The sequence below is a fragment of the Corythoichthys intestinalis genome, chromosome 17, assembly GCF_030265065.1.
Source record: "Corythoichthys intestinalis isolate RoL2023-P3 chromosome 17, ASM3026506v1, whole genome shotgun sequence".
NCBI classification, from domain to species: domain Eukaryota; kingdom Metazoa; phylum Chordata; class Actinopteri; order Syngnathiformes; family Syngnathidae; genus Corythoichthys; species Corythoichthys intestinalis.
Genome location: NC_080411.1, coordinates 32,999,352 through 33,016,094, shown reverse-complemented (window position 1 = coordinate 33,016,094; position 16,743 = coordinate 32,999,352). Strand labels below are relative to the sequence as shown.

The window sequence follows — 16,743 nt, the reverse complement described above, 5'->3', positions numbered from 1 at the left end:
GTCCTCATGAGTTAATGTTGCTAATCAATTTGAATGTATAATTATTTATTGATTTTTAAAAAAAAATATTTTTCATTATCAAATAGTCAAAAATGTACCTTAAGTGTATTATATATTATATTATATAATATATTACGGTTTGGATGTGACTTTTTTTTAATTCAGGCAAATTGATGAGCTCTAAGTCTTTTCTGTTACAAACAAAACAATGTTAATTAAGTAATTCTTTATTGTAAATGAATCTATATTAGTTTTTTTTCCTTTGACATAAAAAGGACACAATGTTGTGCATTGGTGTACTCATAATAACAATAATTTTATAGACAAATTGAAATGATACTATTTACAGTGGCGGAAAAGAGTATGGTATGTATGAAAAATGTACGTCTTCCGGGGGGGTTGGGGGGGGTGTAACAGAAAATAATTGAGAAGCACTGTCCTAGGGCATAGTGACTCCCAGTAGTAATGGGAGCAGGAGAACCCTCATCATCATTATGATCATCAACATAACTCCTTTTTATTTATTTATCTATTTATTTTAAATGAGAAATAAGTCAACGGCAACGGCTATTCCCTTGCCTTTCTAAAAGAGTTGCAGGTAAAATGGGGGTGATGGGTGGTTAGCTATGGATGTACTTTCCACAGTAAACAGTAAACTCGTCTAATCACAACAAGATGGGAACCGACGTGCAGCTCGTAATTATATTAAGCCAAGCAGTAAAATGAGACAAGTGAGTTTTAGCAGGGACTGAGAACATTGTCGCTGATTTTACTGCATGCGCTGTGTTGACTCTCTAGAGACAGCCGGCATGGATTGTGGGACTGACACCCTGCTCCCCCCACAGCCTACCGAAGGAAGAAAAGAATGAAGAGTGATGTTACGAAAACTTTTAACGCTGTAACCGCTGATGGATATTACTAGACTGCTGTGCCGTAGCCATGTGACACATCCATCAATGTATGATCGCTACATCCTGACTGACAAATCGGCCAAATCTGAGCATTTTTCTTCTGTTGTGATGATAGTTATGAAAGGCATGATAGTTGGGAATATTCTTTTGAGGGATTATCCTTTCTTGTGTGGTGCCTTATTATTGATGTTGCCTCCCCAGTCTGCTTGGAAATCTGTTAGGACATACAATGGTAAATTTTAAAACTGTTCATTAGAAAAAAATAATGTGTCTTTAACCTGTGTTGTTACGGATTACTTGAAAAAGTAATTTATTTACTGATTACGCCTCAAAAAGGAAATGTAGTTACTTTACTGATTTCTTTATTATCAAAGGAACTAAGCTACTTTCAATGTAATTTATCAGTTACTTTTTACCACTTTTTCTCCCTTTGCCACCTCAACATAAGAATGACAACAGGAAAATGTCATCGCATGTAACTGACTTTCCGATAACTAAATTTAAAGGGGAAGATCAGAATTTTTCATATAAGGCTTAATCTTTGAGTTAGCGGAGGTTTATTTAGTGGATGAAGTTCATTTGCGCTAGCTGAGCCACTCCGGAACCCTGAAACTAACAAATAACTGACAAACTTCATGGAATTTGTTGAAATCAACTCCACCGACTAATTAAACCCCCGCTAAATCGAAGATTAAGCCTAATGTAAAAAATCCTGAACTTCGGGTTAGGGTTTAGGGGTTAACATCATATCAGTGCCTATGTAAAACAATGCAAATTGACTGCACGATAATCAACAACACACAAATGAATTGCACAGTGCAATAAACACAAAGGTGGGGCCGGGCGCGCACAACCCGGAAGTATGCCGTACACCAACACGATCAATTTGGCAACAAAACGAGGCGGCAACTAAGCACTTTACACTTAATCAGACTTACAACACATCCCAAAGATGCTAAACAAACACGTCACCTCACGGCTTAAAGGTGCAACAAGAAATTGTTGTAAACAATGCTTGCCAACTTTGACGATGAAATGGCCACGCATGTAGGGAGTCCAACCAATCGCTGGAACCCTCCGGAATGAAGTAAAAATGCTCACGTTTATTCATGGACGTACATACATCAACATTCTCTTGCACATCTCAATAGGTGGCTGCACTCGGCTCCAATGCGCACCCGCGTTGGCAGATGCCTTTCTCAGTTGCAAAACATTTCCCAAAACGGGAAGTCACTGTGGGCAGTTACCATGAAAACGAACACGTAGTGGAAAATAGTAACGCACAGATACGAAGGAAACTAATCAGATTACTGGTTTGGAAAATTAACGCGTTAGATTACGCGTTACAGAAAAAAGTCATCAGATTACAGTACTGCGTTACTTAGTAACGCATTAGTGACGCTGCTCATTAAAACTGGTGTGTGGGTAACAGACACATTGATGATTGGGTGAATTTCATCCATAAGCGGAGTTTAAGGGGGGCCAGCCCTCCCTGGTGGCCGAAAAGTGTCATTTCATGAAACTGACTTTCCTATATATATATATATATATATATATATAAAAGTTGCAAAGCAATAAAACTGCAACAAAATTAATTACATGAACAAAAAAATATATTTTTATAATGTGTCAAAAATATTTTTCCGAACAGATCATGTGACTAGTACCTTAGATGGTCATTTGCTTTGCATATAATTTTCAAAGAAAAAAAAATTAGGAGAGGGCAATTTTATTTTTCAAATGATTTTTTTCTTTGGTTGAAAATATTTATTTTGATTGAAGCAACTTTTTTTGGGGATTGAATTATATTGAATAATATTGCCCAAACACAAAAAGGATTGCTTCAATCAAACTTTTTCAAAGAAAAATTAAGTGTTCAAATGCAAATGTTTCAATTTTTTTGATTGATTTTTTGTTTTGAAAATATATATTTTTTTGTAGCAACTTATTTTTTGATTGAATAATAAAGACAAAATCGTCCTAGCCAAATGTGGTCCAAACACATATCAACATTACTTCAATCTATAAAGTTGCTTCAGTAAGGAAAAAAAAAAAAAAAAAGTTTCACATGTATCTTTTTTTGAGTTTCAAATTTATTTTTGCATTCAAATACATTTTTTAATTTGAAATTACTGTTTTTGATTGAAAATATATATTTTGATTGAAGCAACTTTTTTTTTTATTGAAGCAACTTTTTCTTGATTGAATAATAAAGACACAAATATGCCTCCATATGGCTCCACCCAGGGGAAACAATTTTTGACTGGAGTAACTACATTGGCACGACACCGGCGGGCGTACCATATTCAATGGATGACCATCTTGGCGAAAAGTATTGCCTAAGCAGCCTGATTTAGAATTCCCCTCAAGAATGATGGGGAAACAAAAAACGCTCATTGTCAACTTATTATTAGAAATATTCTTGTAAGTTATTTTTATTGCTAAAACTGCGTTTCGGGATCATCAACAGGTTGTGCCCCCCTGCCTCAAAAGTCAAACTCCGCCTATGATTTCATCATATTCCCTTTCTTTTGATAAAGTCTAAAAAAGGTTCGATTATCATACATTACAGTACAGTCTCACTACATTAACTATCTACTACAAGAGCAGTATCAGATTTGTATCAGTTTCAGTATCAGATTTGTTCCTGGTCATGTGTGAAGTCTCTCTTAAATCTGTTAGGAATCCATTTTTGTGTACCTGGCTTTTGCGTCGCCACACCTGGGTGACACACCTGCTGTTCTATTTCAACGAAGCCTATTCTTACCAAACCAAACTCGCGTAAGGAAAGAAAATAAAGACTGCAGCTGTAAATGCTCCATCTCGGGTTTCCCGTGCCTTGGTGCTCAAATAAATTCATGGCGGAAACAACTGCCAAAAGGATAAATGGCAGGCAAAACCAAAACCAGGTTGCATGCATATCTGCTGTTGCGCAGCGAGACAACGCACAATAGGGCTAGGATTACTGCACCAGATTTAAAGGAGTTTCAGGAAGGTATAAATATGCATGACTTCCTATTCTACTGAAACACTGCTTGTGTTCACCTTTTTTCCCTCTTTTCCACAAACAAAAAACATACAAAGCAAACATAGATAGCTTTCCATCAATGCACCTTAATCCTGCATTCTCTCAGACTGTATAACCCGTGGGTTAAAGCCACATGCTTTGGGAGCGGCTCTGCAATTCCCATCTCCTTTTATTCCACACCCTTCAACCTCCATTTTTTCCCCGATTGTTTTTGCTCTTCCCCTGGACAACATTGTTGCTTTTGTTGGCGGGTTCTCATTGCGTAGAGCACGCGCCCGCTAAATAAAACATTTGCTGTGGAAAAAGCCGGGCGATAGTGCGAGAGAGTGTGGCTACAACAATAAACTGGTGCCTCATTTTAGCCGTGTTATAAAAACAAACGTGCAGCGTAAATGTGACGGCTCAGAGGGACTTGTGCCATAATAAGTGGCCACTGAAAGACGTCTATCAGGAAGTATGGTTTACCCCTGCAAGGCTCCTTCCTTCACACAGCAGACGAACCTGAAAGATTGGCTTAACCTACATTAGCCCCTCTGTAAAAAGGAAAAACACAGGGGCCCCTAACACTAATGAATTATTGGTTTCTTTGCAAATGTTTTAGAACATCTGCAACAAACCATTATTGCATATTACTTTATAGAGATGTATTCCAGCGCAGCTGCTGGACTCTCCATGAAGTTACAGTATGCAATACATACATGCCTCGAATGAGGGAAAGACGTAATTCAAAGAAGGATAATTGAGAGTTTTTCCCAAAAACTGATCCTAAACAGTGAGAAAATATGGGAAAAAAACTAGGTTGGAGAAAATAACAATTCCAGATGCCAATAGTACAGTGCAGTGAAGTTTCAATCAGCAATGACGATATCAAAAATATTTCGTCGTCTAACATTTTTTTTGCTTGCCACCCGTCCCTTGAAATTTGGAATCGTTCCGTAATTGGGAATTAAAAGTTGTGTTCCATATTGAACCAATATGGAACGCAGTTTATTCCGTATTTCACAATTGACCCATGGGGCGACCCCACGCGACCCGCGGTTCCGGCGGCGGGGAGTGGCTGCGGCGGTGCGCCCAGCCCATGCACGTCTGTCACACACAAACAAACACCTCCTGCGCTGAGCCAACAATAATGAACAAAAAGGGCAGGTGATATTAAAGACAGCAAGATAGTTATCTGCCTGCCCGCTGCTGTCTGCCCTGCACTGCGCTCCACTTCCGGGTTCATTGCCTAGTTACCTTGCTCGCTCTGTTCAGCGCACCGCCCTGCGCGTTTTCAAAACAAAAATGTCTTCTTCAGCAGCAGAAGCTCAGGACACCCCACCTCATCCTCCAAAGGGGAAACGTCTCCAAAAAATACAGTGGAGTGGGAAAAGGGGAACCCGTGGCTCGATAGAGTCACTGATGATGATTATAAAGCGAACTGCAAGGCAGGCTGGAAAGTTTTTGCAGCGTCTCACGGAAGTGTAAAACAGCATGCTGCAGGGGACCTCCACAAACAGAATATAAGATCCCAGAAGAGCCTTCATCACAATTATTTGTACCTGAAACATCCCCTGAGCTTCATTTGGTATGTTATTATGCTCTTGTATATGGATAACATATTTACCTTCATACATCTTGCATTGATAGGAGCATAGCTAGGCTATTTCAGTTGCTACTATGGTTGATTATTTTCAGGAGTGTTGATTTTTTTTTTTTTTTTTTGAAAGATGGATTTATTATCAATCAATATGGAATGAATTTATATACCCATAAAGAACATCATATTTTGTTACGCTAACTAATGCTCCTCATTTGGAATCATTCCTAACAGATTAACAGCAAATAAACACTGAATAAATAGTCCTACTGCGGATATATACTACTGTATCTATTGATTGGTTGATAGTGAATTTGACATCATCCCACTCCTACCCTCTAAATTGCACAGGTGAGGTGACACAGGTACACCACACAATAAAACGTAGCCAGCCAGAGCTACAATAGTGCTGACTGTGGACACAGGCTCAATCAGAAGATTTTTATGTGACTCCAAAATGGTGAAGAAAATGACTTTGGGGAGAACAAAGCAAGAGGCACTGTTGAAAGAAGTCCTGGGTCCAAAGGCAGTGGGTGATGTGCTCAAGATCTTAACGTCACCCATCCCATTCTCCATACAGACCGATGCCTCGAATAAATTGAGCAGGAAGATGCTTCCCCTTGCTGTCCAGTACTTCAGTCCAGAGTCTGGGCTCTGGACTGATAATGCAGATAATGCAGACGAGTCAGCTGCTGGAATTGTAGCTCTCCTGGAACATTCCCTTAAGAAATTTGGCTTGTCAATGGAGCACGTGACCGGATTCAGTGTCGACAACACAAATGTTAATCACGATATTCACAACTTCGTTTTCACTAACTTGCAGAAAAAAACAAAACAATCTGCTGCAAGGAAACTGCCATGCCCACATAGTGCACAATACAGTTTTCTCATCTAAAAATAGATACATTTCTATGCATTTTAGGAGTTTTGGGGATGCCCCTTTTTTTCGCTCGTAAGGCTTTGGGCGCGAGGGGGGCGTCCCTTATTTCTATTTCTGAAAGGCGGCAACCCTACATGACGATGACGTGACGATGACGAGTTAACAACGTGGTTTGGGAGACTAGAACATAACGAGACCAAAGTCAGTTTTCATTTGAAAAGACGACAACAAGACTAAAATGCAACAGTTTCTGTCATATGTTCACACCACGTGACATTTTCATATAAACAAGCTAGGCTGCACGCCATCTTGCCTGTTTGGAAACGCATGGTAAGATTTGTTTGCTTATCTTGGCAAGAGAGAATAAGCAATATTGCTTTAGCCATTAAAGGTTTACTGAGTGATCATCACACACTAAATGTAACTCTTTCCGTTAGCATAGCATTCACATTAGCATTAACATCAACTTAAACGCTGGGACTTTTTTTTTTACAGACAGTTCGTGGCTTGTAGGTGGGTTCATTTGAAAATAATGTCCTGCTTTTCCTAGTGAGTGTGTATTATTATCAATTTGCCAATTTGTGCTGTCCTTGCAGACACTACAATATGTGCTTGTCTATGTCTTCATTTATTTTTGGACTAAAACTTTTGAATTTTACAGACGAAAACATTCTGAGTAACTGTTGACTAAAACTAGACGAAATTTGTATGAGATTTCATTGACTAAAACTAGACAAAGATAAACACATTTTGTAAATTACTTAGACTAATAAGTATTTTCGTCCAAAAGACTAAGCCTAAGAAAAAAATTAAAAGGGCTGCCAAAAACAACACTGGTACAGTGATAATTCCAGAATCTAAAATACAGCATGTAGTATATGTACATAAAATACATACAGTATACAATACAAGCCAAAGGTTTAGACACACCTTGTTCAACGCAACTCAAGTGGTGGTTCCAACCCTATTGATAAAGCAAGAAATTGTAAATAGGGCTGAACGATATTGGAAAAAAACTGACATTGCAATATGCGTGCATTTTGAAACGTTGTGAAAATAATCAATGGGAGAATTTAGCCGCCACAGCATTGGCATTACACCTCGCATTATTCACGTAAAATAACTGCCAACTGCCCGGTTTTTGCCTTAAACCAGGAATCGAGACGGTTTTACATCCCTATCTAAAAAGAATTCAGTGATTTAAGCATTTATTCACAAGAATTTTCAACGGAAAAAGCGCTTTGTTTACACATGGCGGGAGCTAATTTTCATAACTGATGAGCCGCATAGTTCACAATATTTACGCAAAATAAATGCTACCAGCACGATTTTTTGCTTTTAACCATGAATACAGACTGTTTTACGTTCATGTTTATAAAGAATTCAGTGATTTAAGCATTTAGTCACAGAATTTTATACGAAAAAAGCTCTTTGTTTGCACATGGCGGGGGCTAATTTTCGTAACTGACCGGCCTCATATTTGCAATATTTATGTAAAATAAATACTAACTGCCTCTTTTTGTTTTTGTGCTTTTAACCAAGAATTGAGACTGTTTTACTTCCATATCTACAAAGAATTTAAGTATAAATTTAAGTATAAATTAAGTATTTATTCACAAGAATTTTCAGTGGAAAAAACTCTTTGTCTGTGTTTCCACTCGGTCAGCTTTAACGGCCACGTCAATAATGCTGGCTACTACGCCAGCCTTGAGCTCCCCGTGGGCACCTGATCCTACAACAACCCATACGACGACGGCAACAAGCAGAGCTTCGTCTACTTTGACCCCGTGCACCTTTGGGAGAACATCTATAGCAGCTTCCACAACATCGGCTGTATGGTGCTGTCCATGTGTCCTGGGACTGAAGTGGGTCACCAGCATTATTCACTTCATAAAAAATTATAAAGAATCAAAACACCTATCTTTCTAAAACAAACATGTTTTTTAGGAGCCTGAGAGGATGAGGACGGCCTGATTCTCGAGCCTGAAGGTGCTGGCTAGGTGGAAGAACTACAAGTCTGTCAAGGCCAGCTACAAGGTGACCCAGAAGGTGCTGGCGCGCTCTTTGATCGAGAAGCAGAGCGTCGGGCTCATCATGGCGGTCGTCAACGCCAACATGGTCGCCGAGCTGAGGCTCCTCACCACGACCATGGGAAAGGAGGAACACAGGGACACGGCCAACATCCTGGAGATATTCCAGAGGACAAGGAAAAGCTGGAGAAGGGCCGGGCGGTTCTCAAGCGGCCATCTCTCGCCATGGCCCACATGGCGTCCTTCGGAATGTCGCTATGGGACTCCCTGATGTGCAGGAAGCACAAGAGCTCCAGCTCTTCAGCTGTTTTGGTGCAAACTTCTCCAAGGATGTAACTTCAGAAGCGAGGAAGAACAAGGCCTTGGAGTGGCCGATCGGCAGGAAAAGGAGCAGAGTTGAGGAGGGCAGAAAGGAGACGGCGAGGAACAAGAACTTGTACAAGTCGAGGAAGATGACCAGAAAACGCCAGGCATAGAAAGAGGCTATGTGATCGTTGAAAGACGAGGCTCACATACTGATAACACCACATCAACTACTTGCACTGCCTGAATTATAGGAATATCTCATACGCATTTTATATTTATGTTTATTTATATTTCATACTTTATACTTGCAAGTCACTTTTGAGATTTTAACTTCTTGCAAGTCACTTTTGAGATTTTATCTTATCCTGCACTGTAAAGGGAGATGCTCCACAATTTCATTGTACAACCATATAATGACAATAAAGGGCTATTCTCTTCTATAATAAGTTGTGATTCTATATAGAATTTCTTAATAATATATTTATATATTATTTATAATTGATTCCCCATGTTTTCCGCAAGTATTAAGTTTCTGATGTGAAAATTAAGTGATTTATTAGCTGCTGAAAACAAAAACAAAAATCTAAGTTGCTATGTTGGGAAAAAGGTTTTTGGTACATGATATGTTAAATATTGTTATTGATACTGAAAATATAGGCGATTATCTCTGATTTTGGTGATTTTTGTGCATCCAGTGTTAAAATCTGAGAATTTTATAGCCATTTTAAGTTTTGTTATAAATATATATGAGATAATTAATCTGGATTTTATAAGGGAACGACTTTGAATTTTTTTATGCCGCTGCTCATGGAGACTCACATATGGCTAAGGTAGTTGCCTGTTTTGGTTTTAAGTCGGTAACAGCTTTGGTTTTGAAAATATTTGAATTTGAAGTTGTGGAAAATAGGCTCCCTACGGATCAGCCCTGCGCCCCGTGTCATGTCAATTATTGTGAAATCTATGGTTGTGCATGGTACACAGTCTGGAGTGTGCTGTGGTAACTCATACATTGTGTAAGGGAGAGGCTGTTCTCGGCAGCATGAGCATCAAAGCAAAAAAAAAAAAAAAAGTTTCGGTATCTAAACGGGACTCGGTATCGGCAGATTCTCAAAATCAGGTCATCGGACTTGGATGCAAAAAAATGCGATCGGGACATCCCTAGTATTGATATAATACCATTTAATCCAGGCTAAGAGGGTTTATCTATGAATGATGAAGATTGGTGTATATAATAGGGATCCAGGAAGCCATGTCTTTCATGAAGAAAAACAAAAGTTTATATTTAAAATAAAAAAAATTGCTTATCCTGCGATGGGACTATTGCGCATGCGCATATTGCAATACCGATGTTGAAACGATATATTGTGCAGGCCTAACTGTAAACTGAAAAACATTTCTGCACGCACATGTGGGAATAATATTTGAGATATTTCTTAACTTCCCATAACAAACATTTGAAACTTGTTTACCTTGAAATTTTGCATAATCAGAGTGGAATGTTGCACTTTTTACTTCCTGCGTCTAAATAACTTGGCAATAGTCAGACTAGTATCTAGGACATTTGTTTCTAGGGACTTCCCGATCATATATTTTTGGACAAGAGTATGAGTCACCTGATTTTGAGGTATCTGCCAATATCGAATCCCAATCCGATACCTCGTCAATGTATTAAGGAGAAATAAAACAGATTTCTGGGGACTTAAGTACAACCACGGAAGTGCAGATAACGGATTAACTTGAGTGTTGAATGTGAAGGCATTGGAATGACCCAACTATCTGTAAACACAAGTCAATTGTTATTCATAATATGTCCTCTCTAAAGTTCTCAGTGCACTTCGAAGCCATCTGCGGTGGTGGCTGAAAAACCAGTGTTTTGGTTTAACATCCTTAGAGTCTTTACAGTTACTCTACATCAAAAGTTTTCCTTGCGATTTATAGTGCAATAACATCATGCCATTCCAGCTTCATACATATTTAAGCAGCCAAATAATTTGCATCTTTATCTTCATTTCATACAGAATTGAATCTTAACAATTTAGTTTTTAAGAAAAAGAAATGCAACAACTGTGAGGCTACAGTACTCCCATAAGGGTAAACAGCATGCTTCATCATCATGACCTCCATTACTATCATATTTCTGTTTCCATCATGTGCATTTTCATTTCGAGAACAGATATTGGAAAATAGCTAGACATATTGTCATCTCGCATATCTCTTTATGTGGCAAAAATGGATGCACAGTTAAAGAGTCCATTTCTGTCCGCAATGGTACAATCCATAATAATGTACTCTGTGGGGTTAATTATTGGACATAGATGTAACTGCTTGTCAGTGTTGTTAATAACGGCGTTAGAATATAACGGCGTTATTTTCTTCAGTAGTGAGTAATCTAATTAATTACTTTTCTCATCGTTTCGTCACCGTTACTGAGGCGGGAAAGGCGTGCGTTATTATGTTTTTCTGACGCGAGAAAAGTCTGAGAAAGACGGACTCACGGAGACGAGAGAGCAGAGCAGGAGTGGGGAGGAGGCAAGGGAGGGAGACGCCGTTGCAAACGCGATGCTACTATGCAAGGTGGCTCCAGTAATACCTGACTGTAGCCGATAGCCTACAAACTACGCCCACATGATGCGTCGGTAGATATCACATATATACAGAACTAGATGCAGATAACAGACACGGTTGCATTAGCAAAATGTATAACAAAGAACAAGATGCGTTAGTAAACAGCCGCCATCTTAAAGCAGTAGACCTCTCAGGAAGGATATGTTGTAGAGAAACTTCCTAGCGAACCGAAGTAACTGTTTATCTGAAATGCTCCTAAACCGGCAAAATCTTGACTTAAATCTATCTTTAAATGATGAAATGAGCAATTTTAACAACTTTAACGGTTGATTCACAACATTACATGACTTCCACACATAGCAAAGGTTACTATCTAGTTATCGCAATAACTATATCCAACAATATCCGCAATACCCCTGTGTCTAGTTAAATTTAGAGGTATTGGGCTAGGGCCAATTGTCCCCCCCAAAAAAACATTTAAACTTCACATTGTGTGACCTGTTTTATTTGTTTGTTTGTTTGTTTTTTGAGGGAAAAAAAAAAAAAAAACATGAAAATTATCACTAGTTACTTTGCCAAGTAACTAATTACTCTTACATCTAGGTAACTGAGTTACTAACGCAATTACTTTTTCGGAGAAGTAATTTGTAACTGTAATTAATTACTTTTTTAAAGTAAGATGAACAACACTGCTGCTTGTACATGCCACTGAGCAACAATAATTAAAGCCCCCCCCACCGCCATAATAAGGGATTAAGATTTGCGTCTCTTAACCCCGCTGCACTGTTGTTAGCTAGCTAACCTGATTGGCGTGTATGGGCAGAGCACAAATGCAAACACTGTCAATGATATGATTGGCTGCGTGGCGTAAGTAAACTGTATCGTATTATTGGCTAGACACATGTCACTCATTGAGATACGTTGCAAAATGGTACAGAAAACAATATTATTGATCTAATGAACTAGAGCAGGGCGGTAAACCGAAAATTTACCGTCACCGAAATTCTTAACGATGACCGACGTAATTTTGACCATGTCGGTAAATTCGGTAAATTAATAAAACAAGAAAATATAGTCTTTTCATCCCGCTTTGATTCTGTGTTGTTCGTCTATGTTCATTCCCCTTTAAGAAAGCAGTGAATGTGCTTACGTAGGGAGTCACGTGATCATCAGGAAGCCAATCAAACAAAAGCCCGGTAAGCTAACGCTAGCAGCTAACGCTACAAGCAAAACGTGATGGAGTGTGGCTTAAGGGAGGTTCACCAAACTTTCAACCGACATTTAGTAGACTCTTGGTGGCATCCAGACGTGCTTTCACCCGCTGTCCTCCTTTGTTCTCACGATTTCCGGAGATGGTGCTTTCAGTGCTTTCTACTGGTAGCCAGGCTAACGCTAGCTAGCGGCTAACGCTACAAATGAACGTTATGGAGTCGGATAGCGGCTCTAACCTTGTCGAAACGGCTGAACTTAATGAGTGGATTGGGCACGGACTGCATCTAGCAATTACTATGTGGCGTTATTTTGTATCTCTGTCTGTGTGTGATTCCTCTGATAGCTTTTGTGATGGTAAAGCATTCAGCATAAAGTACAATCCAACGGCAAAACTTATAATGACCGAGAAATGGCCCCAGCTATTTTTATTGCGCGTGCATTTATTAAAAAATGCACTGGGGGGAAAAAAACCCTTAAACCAGAAAGTAAACACTTGTATTTAATAATTATGTCACAGCAGCCATTAACAATAAGTTGTCTTTTTGAAGTGTACTGTTCAAGCTGCAAGTCATTTGTGTTACAATTACATGTTTGCACAGGCATATTGATTTTGACAATGTACATTGTTCAAGTCATACACGCTGTTATAAATGTTCATACTTGAATTCTTATTGCTTACAATACATTTTTATAAACTTAATGTTTAGACTGCATGTACAATTGTTAAATACAGTATATCAAATTGAATGCTGGTAAATAAATCAACAAGAAATAGTTAATCTGTATTTCATGCATTGATTCAGATTTTCAAATTATATAACAGTCCGCTTGGGCGAATTTATCGTCATTTATCGTTATCGAGATAAATCTGCTCAATTTATCGTGATACATGTTTAAGGCCATATCGCCCAGCCCTATAATGAACTAGATTATATCAGTTCTAAAATGAAATATTAATTAGTAAGTTTCTGTTGATTTTGTACGCTGCATAGAATTTATGTGGTGAGCATGTGCAAGCAGTGCGCGATTGCGCACGCGCGCAGCTTAGAGGGAACATTGCTTGCCACAATACTGAAATTTTCAACTCAATATCGATACACACAAAAATACTCGATACCAATTTTGATACTACATAAACAAAAAAAAATGTTTTTTTTAAATTAACAATGAAGGGAAATGAAAAATCAAAATAACACAACAGTCCTGTGTTGTTTTTGGCAGCCCTTTTAATTTTCGTCTTAGTCTTTTGGACAAAAATACTTATTAGTCATATTTCAGTTATTTCAAAATGTGTTCGTCCTCATCTAGTTTTAGTCGACAATTCTCAAAATGTTTTCGTCCATAAACAAAAGTTGTGGTCTATGAATAAATAAATAAATAAATAAACGTTTTTCCAACAATTTCAAATGAACATTGACAGAAGAGCACATAACTGTCTACAAGGACATCAACACCTCACGATGATAATACCCACTCAGGAGGAAAACAGCACATTATTTGCAGTTAATGAAACTCCCCTGGACGCCACGAACTGTATGTAAAAGTTTTCCAAGCGTTTAAGAAGGGTTACCACGCTAAATGATCATGCTCACGCGAACACTATGCTAACGTGAACGCTATGCTAGCGCTACAAGTTAGTTTGGTGTGTGATGACCACTCAGCACAGACCTAGAAAGGCTAAAGCAACATGGCATTGCCAAAATGAGAAAACAAAACTTACCAAGCAGCACCTGACACATGTTCACATAAGGAGCCTGGAATGGGCACACACTTACTCACCGGCCGGTGAGAAGCCGGAACGTCACATGATTGACACTTCCAAACAGATCAAATGCGAGCTAACTACACATACGATAAGAAAATATCACACATTGTGAACTTATGACGGAAACTATGACGAATTTTCATCTCGTTCTCGTCTTGTCAGACGACTAATGGCATCCATCCAGTTATGTTTTAAGCTCCCAAGACACGTTTTTAGCTCGTCATCGTGACATCATCATTATGAAAAAAAATGTTCCTGACGAATTATTTTCGTTATCATCATTGTTAACGAAAACAACACTGACAACAGTTCCTGCGCAGTGGCAATCAGATGAGCTGAGTATAATATTCATACGATTGTATGAACTAATGCCTCTATGAGTTAAAATGCTGTAATGTGAATCCCCCAAACATTTGCGCTTTGGGATTTGCAACTTGCCCAGTCGCTGGTTTTGGGGAGTTCGGGCTTATTCTCCATTATTCACAAATTTGCTCAAGCAAAATTCATGTCTTGTGGCATTATTAAGATATTGCTATGTTGCCAGGGTACTACACAGGAAGAGTTTAAGACATCTAGAAACTGTTTTAAATTGTGAGAAAATGTGCAAAATGTGACCTTTAACTAAAGATGGTCAAAGATTCTTCACGACAGTCGCTCATCTTGTTGAGTATAACTTTTTTTCTAACACATGGGTAAACACACACAGATGTACCAATATTTTGCCTTCCACGCCTGAGCAGATTGGGAGCCCATGGAGGTTAAATAGCAAACAAGAGTTGTATTTACTGTTGAAACTTCAAGCAAGATTGCTAATTTGTATATAAAATAACCCAACTATACAGTTAATTTCAAATGTGTGACCTGGTTTACTGTGCGTGTGTGTGTGTGTGTGTGAGTTGAACATCAGTGTTGCCTTGCTTGTTGTATTCTAGAGAAACAACATCCATTATTCACCCGTCGCCAACTGTTTGCTTTTCTCCTAACAAAAGAGGCCATCCTTTTTGTGTTTTTCCAAGGCAAATTTGCATTGATCATCCTTAATTTATCGACGGGAGCCAGCATTTTCTTCCGGTAGAATTCTGCATGCCAGGCAGACGTTGCCTTTGGTGTTGTGTCATCATGTTGTACAGGGAAGGAGTGACGAGGACAGCTGAGTAATAACACTGACATTTAATGAGGTGATCTAAGAAGCCTTCCTGTCATTTACAAATTCATTTGAATGTCGTTCATTACTGCAACAATACATACAAATTACAAGGCACCAATGTCTATTATGGCGCTTTCACACAAGAACTGTTTGGTCATTTTTAAACAGACCAGACTTCTTTTTCCCAGATAGTCCGCTTCGTTTTGTAAATGTGAACGCGCATCCGAACTCTAGTTCGGACCAAACAAACGAACTCCGGTCCGCTCAAAAATCGTGGGTCTCGGTCTGCTTTAAGCGCGCCCTGCTTTGCTTGTGAATGCAAGCAGAGCAGGGTGTGTTATGCTACACAACCAGTGTTGTCACACATTACTTGAAAAAGTAATTTCATTACTGATTACTGATTATGCCTCACAAAAGTAATCTAGTTACTTTACTGATTACTTTATTATCAAAATAACTCAGTTACTTTAAAACTAATTTATTGGTCACTTTTTCCCATTTTTTTCTCCATTTGCTGCCTCAACATAAGAATGACAACAGAAAAATGTCATCGCATGTAATTGACTTTCCGATTATTGAATTTAAAGGGGAAGATCTGAATTTTTCACATACGGTTTAATCTTCGGGTTTCAGTAGTCGATGGAATTGATTTCAACCACCGTTGACTCGCACTAGCTTAGCCACTCCGGAGCCCTGAAACTAACAAATAACTGACAAACTGCATGAAATTTGTTAAAATCAACTCCACCGACTAATTAAACCCCCGCTAATGCGAAGATTAAGCCTAATGTAAAAAATTCTGAACTTCGGGTTAAGGTTAACAGCATATCAGTGCCAATGTAAAACAATGCAAATTGACTGCACAATAATCAACAACACACAAATGAATTAAGCAATAAACAGTGCAATAAACACAAAAGTGGGGGCAGGTGCGAATTTGGCCACAAAGGTGGTGGCAACAAAGCACTTTACACTCTGACTTACAACACATCCCAAAGATGCTAAACGAACACATCACCTCACAGCATTAAAGTGCAACATGAATCGGATGTAAACAATGCTGCTGACTTGGAGCGATGACTACCAGCCGTTGCAACGGCAAAGCTACGAAACGACCGTGCATATGGCAGCTCCAATCTATCGCTGAAACCCTCCAGAATGAAGGAAAAATACTCACATTCATTCATGGATGCACACAAATCATCTTTCCCTTCAACAGGTGGCTGCACTCGGCTCGAATGTGCACCCCCGTTCCAACTTCCTCATGCCTTTCTCAGTCCCAAAACGTGTGTGACTCAAGGCCAAAACAGGAAGTGACTA

General features: G+C 38.8%; 1 protein-coding gene and 1 long non-coding RNA gene across 7 annotated transcripts in view; one reads left to right on the top strand and one right to left on the bottom strand.

The window, feature by feature from the left end:
• Nucleotides 1-9,132, top strand: part of LOC130905118 (uncharacterized) — a 79,827-nt gene extending 70,695 nt beyond the window's left edge. For all 3 annotated transcript variants that reach the window (XR_009061037.1, XR_009061036.1, XR_009061035.1), the window contains 2 exons: nucleotides 8,065-8,263; nucleotides 8,346-9,132. This is a non-coding gene — a long non-coding RNA (uncharacterized LOC130905118). The remainder of the gene's footprint in view (nucleotides 1-8,064; nucleotides 8,264-8,345) is intronic.
• Nucleotides 1-16,743, bottom strand: part of unc5cb (unc-5 netrin receptor Cb) — a 266,077-nt gene that overhangs the window by 227,313 nt on the left and 22,021 nt on the right. The window lies entirely within an intron of this gene.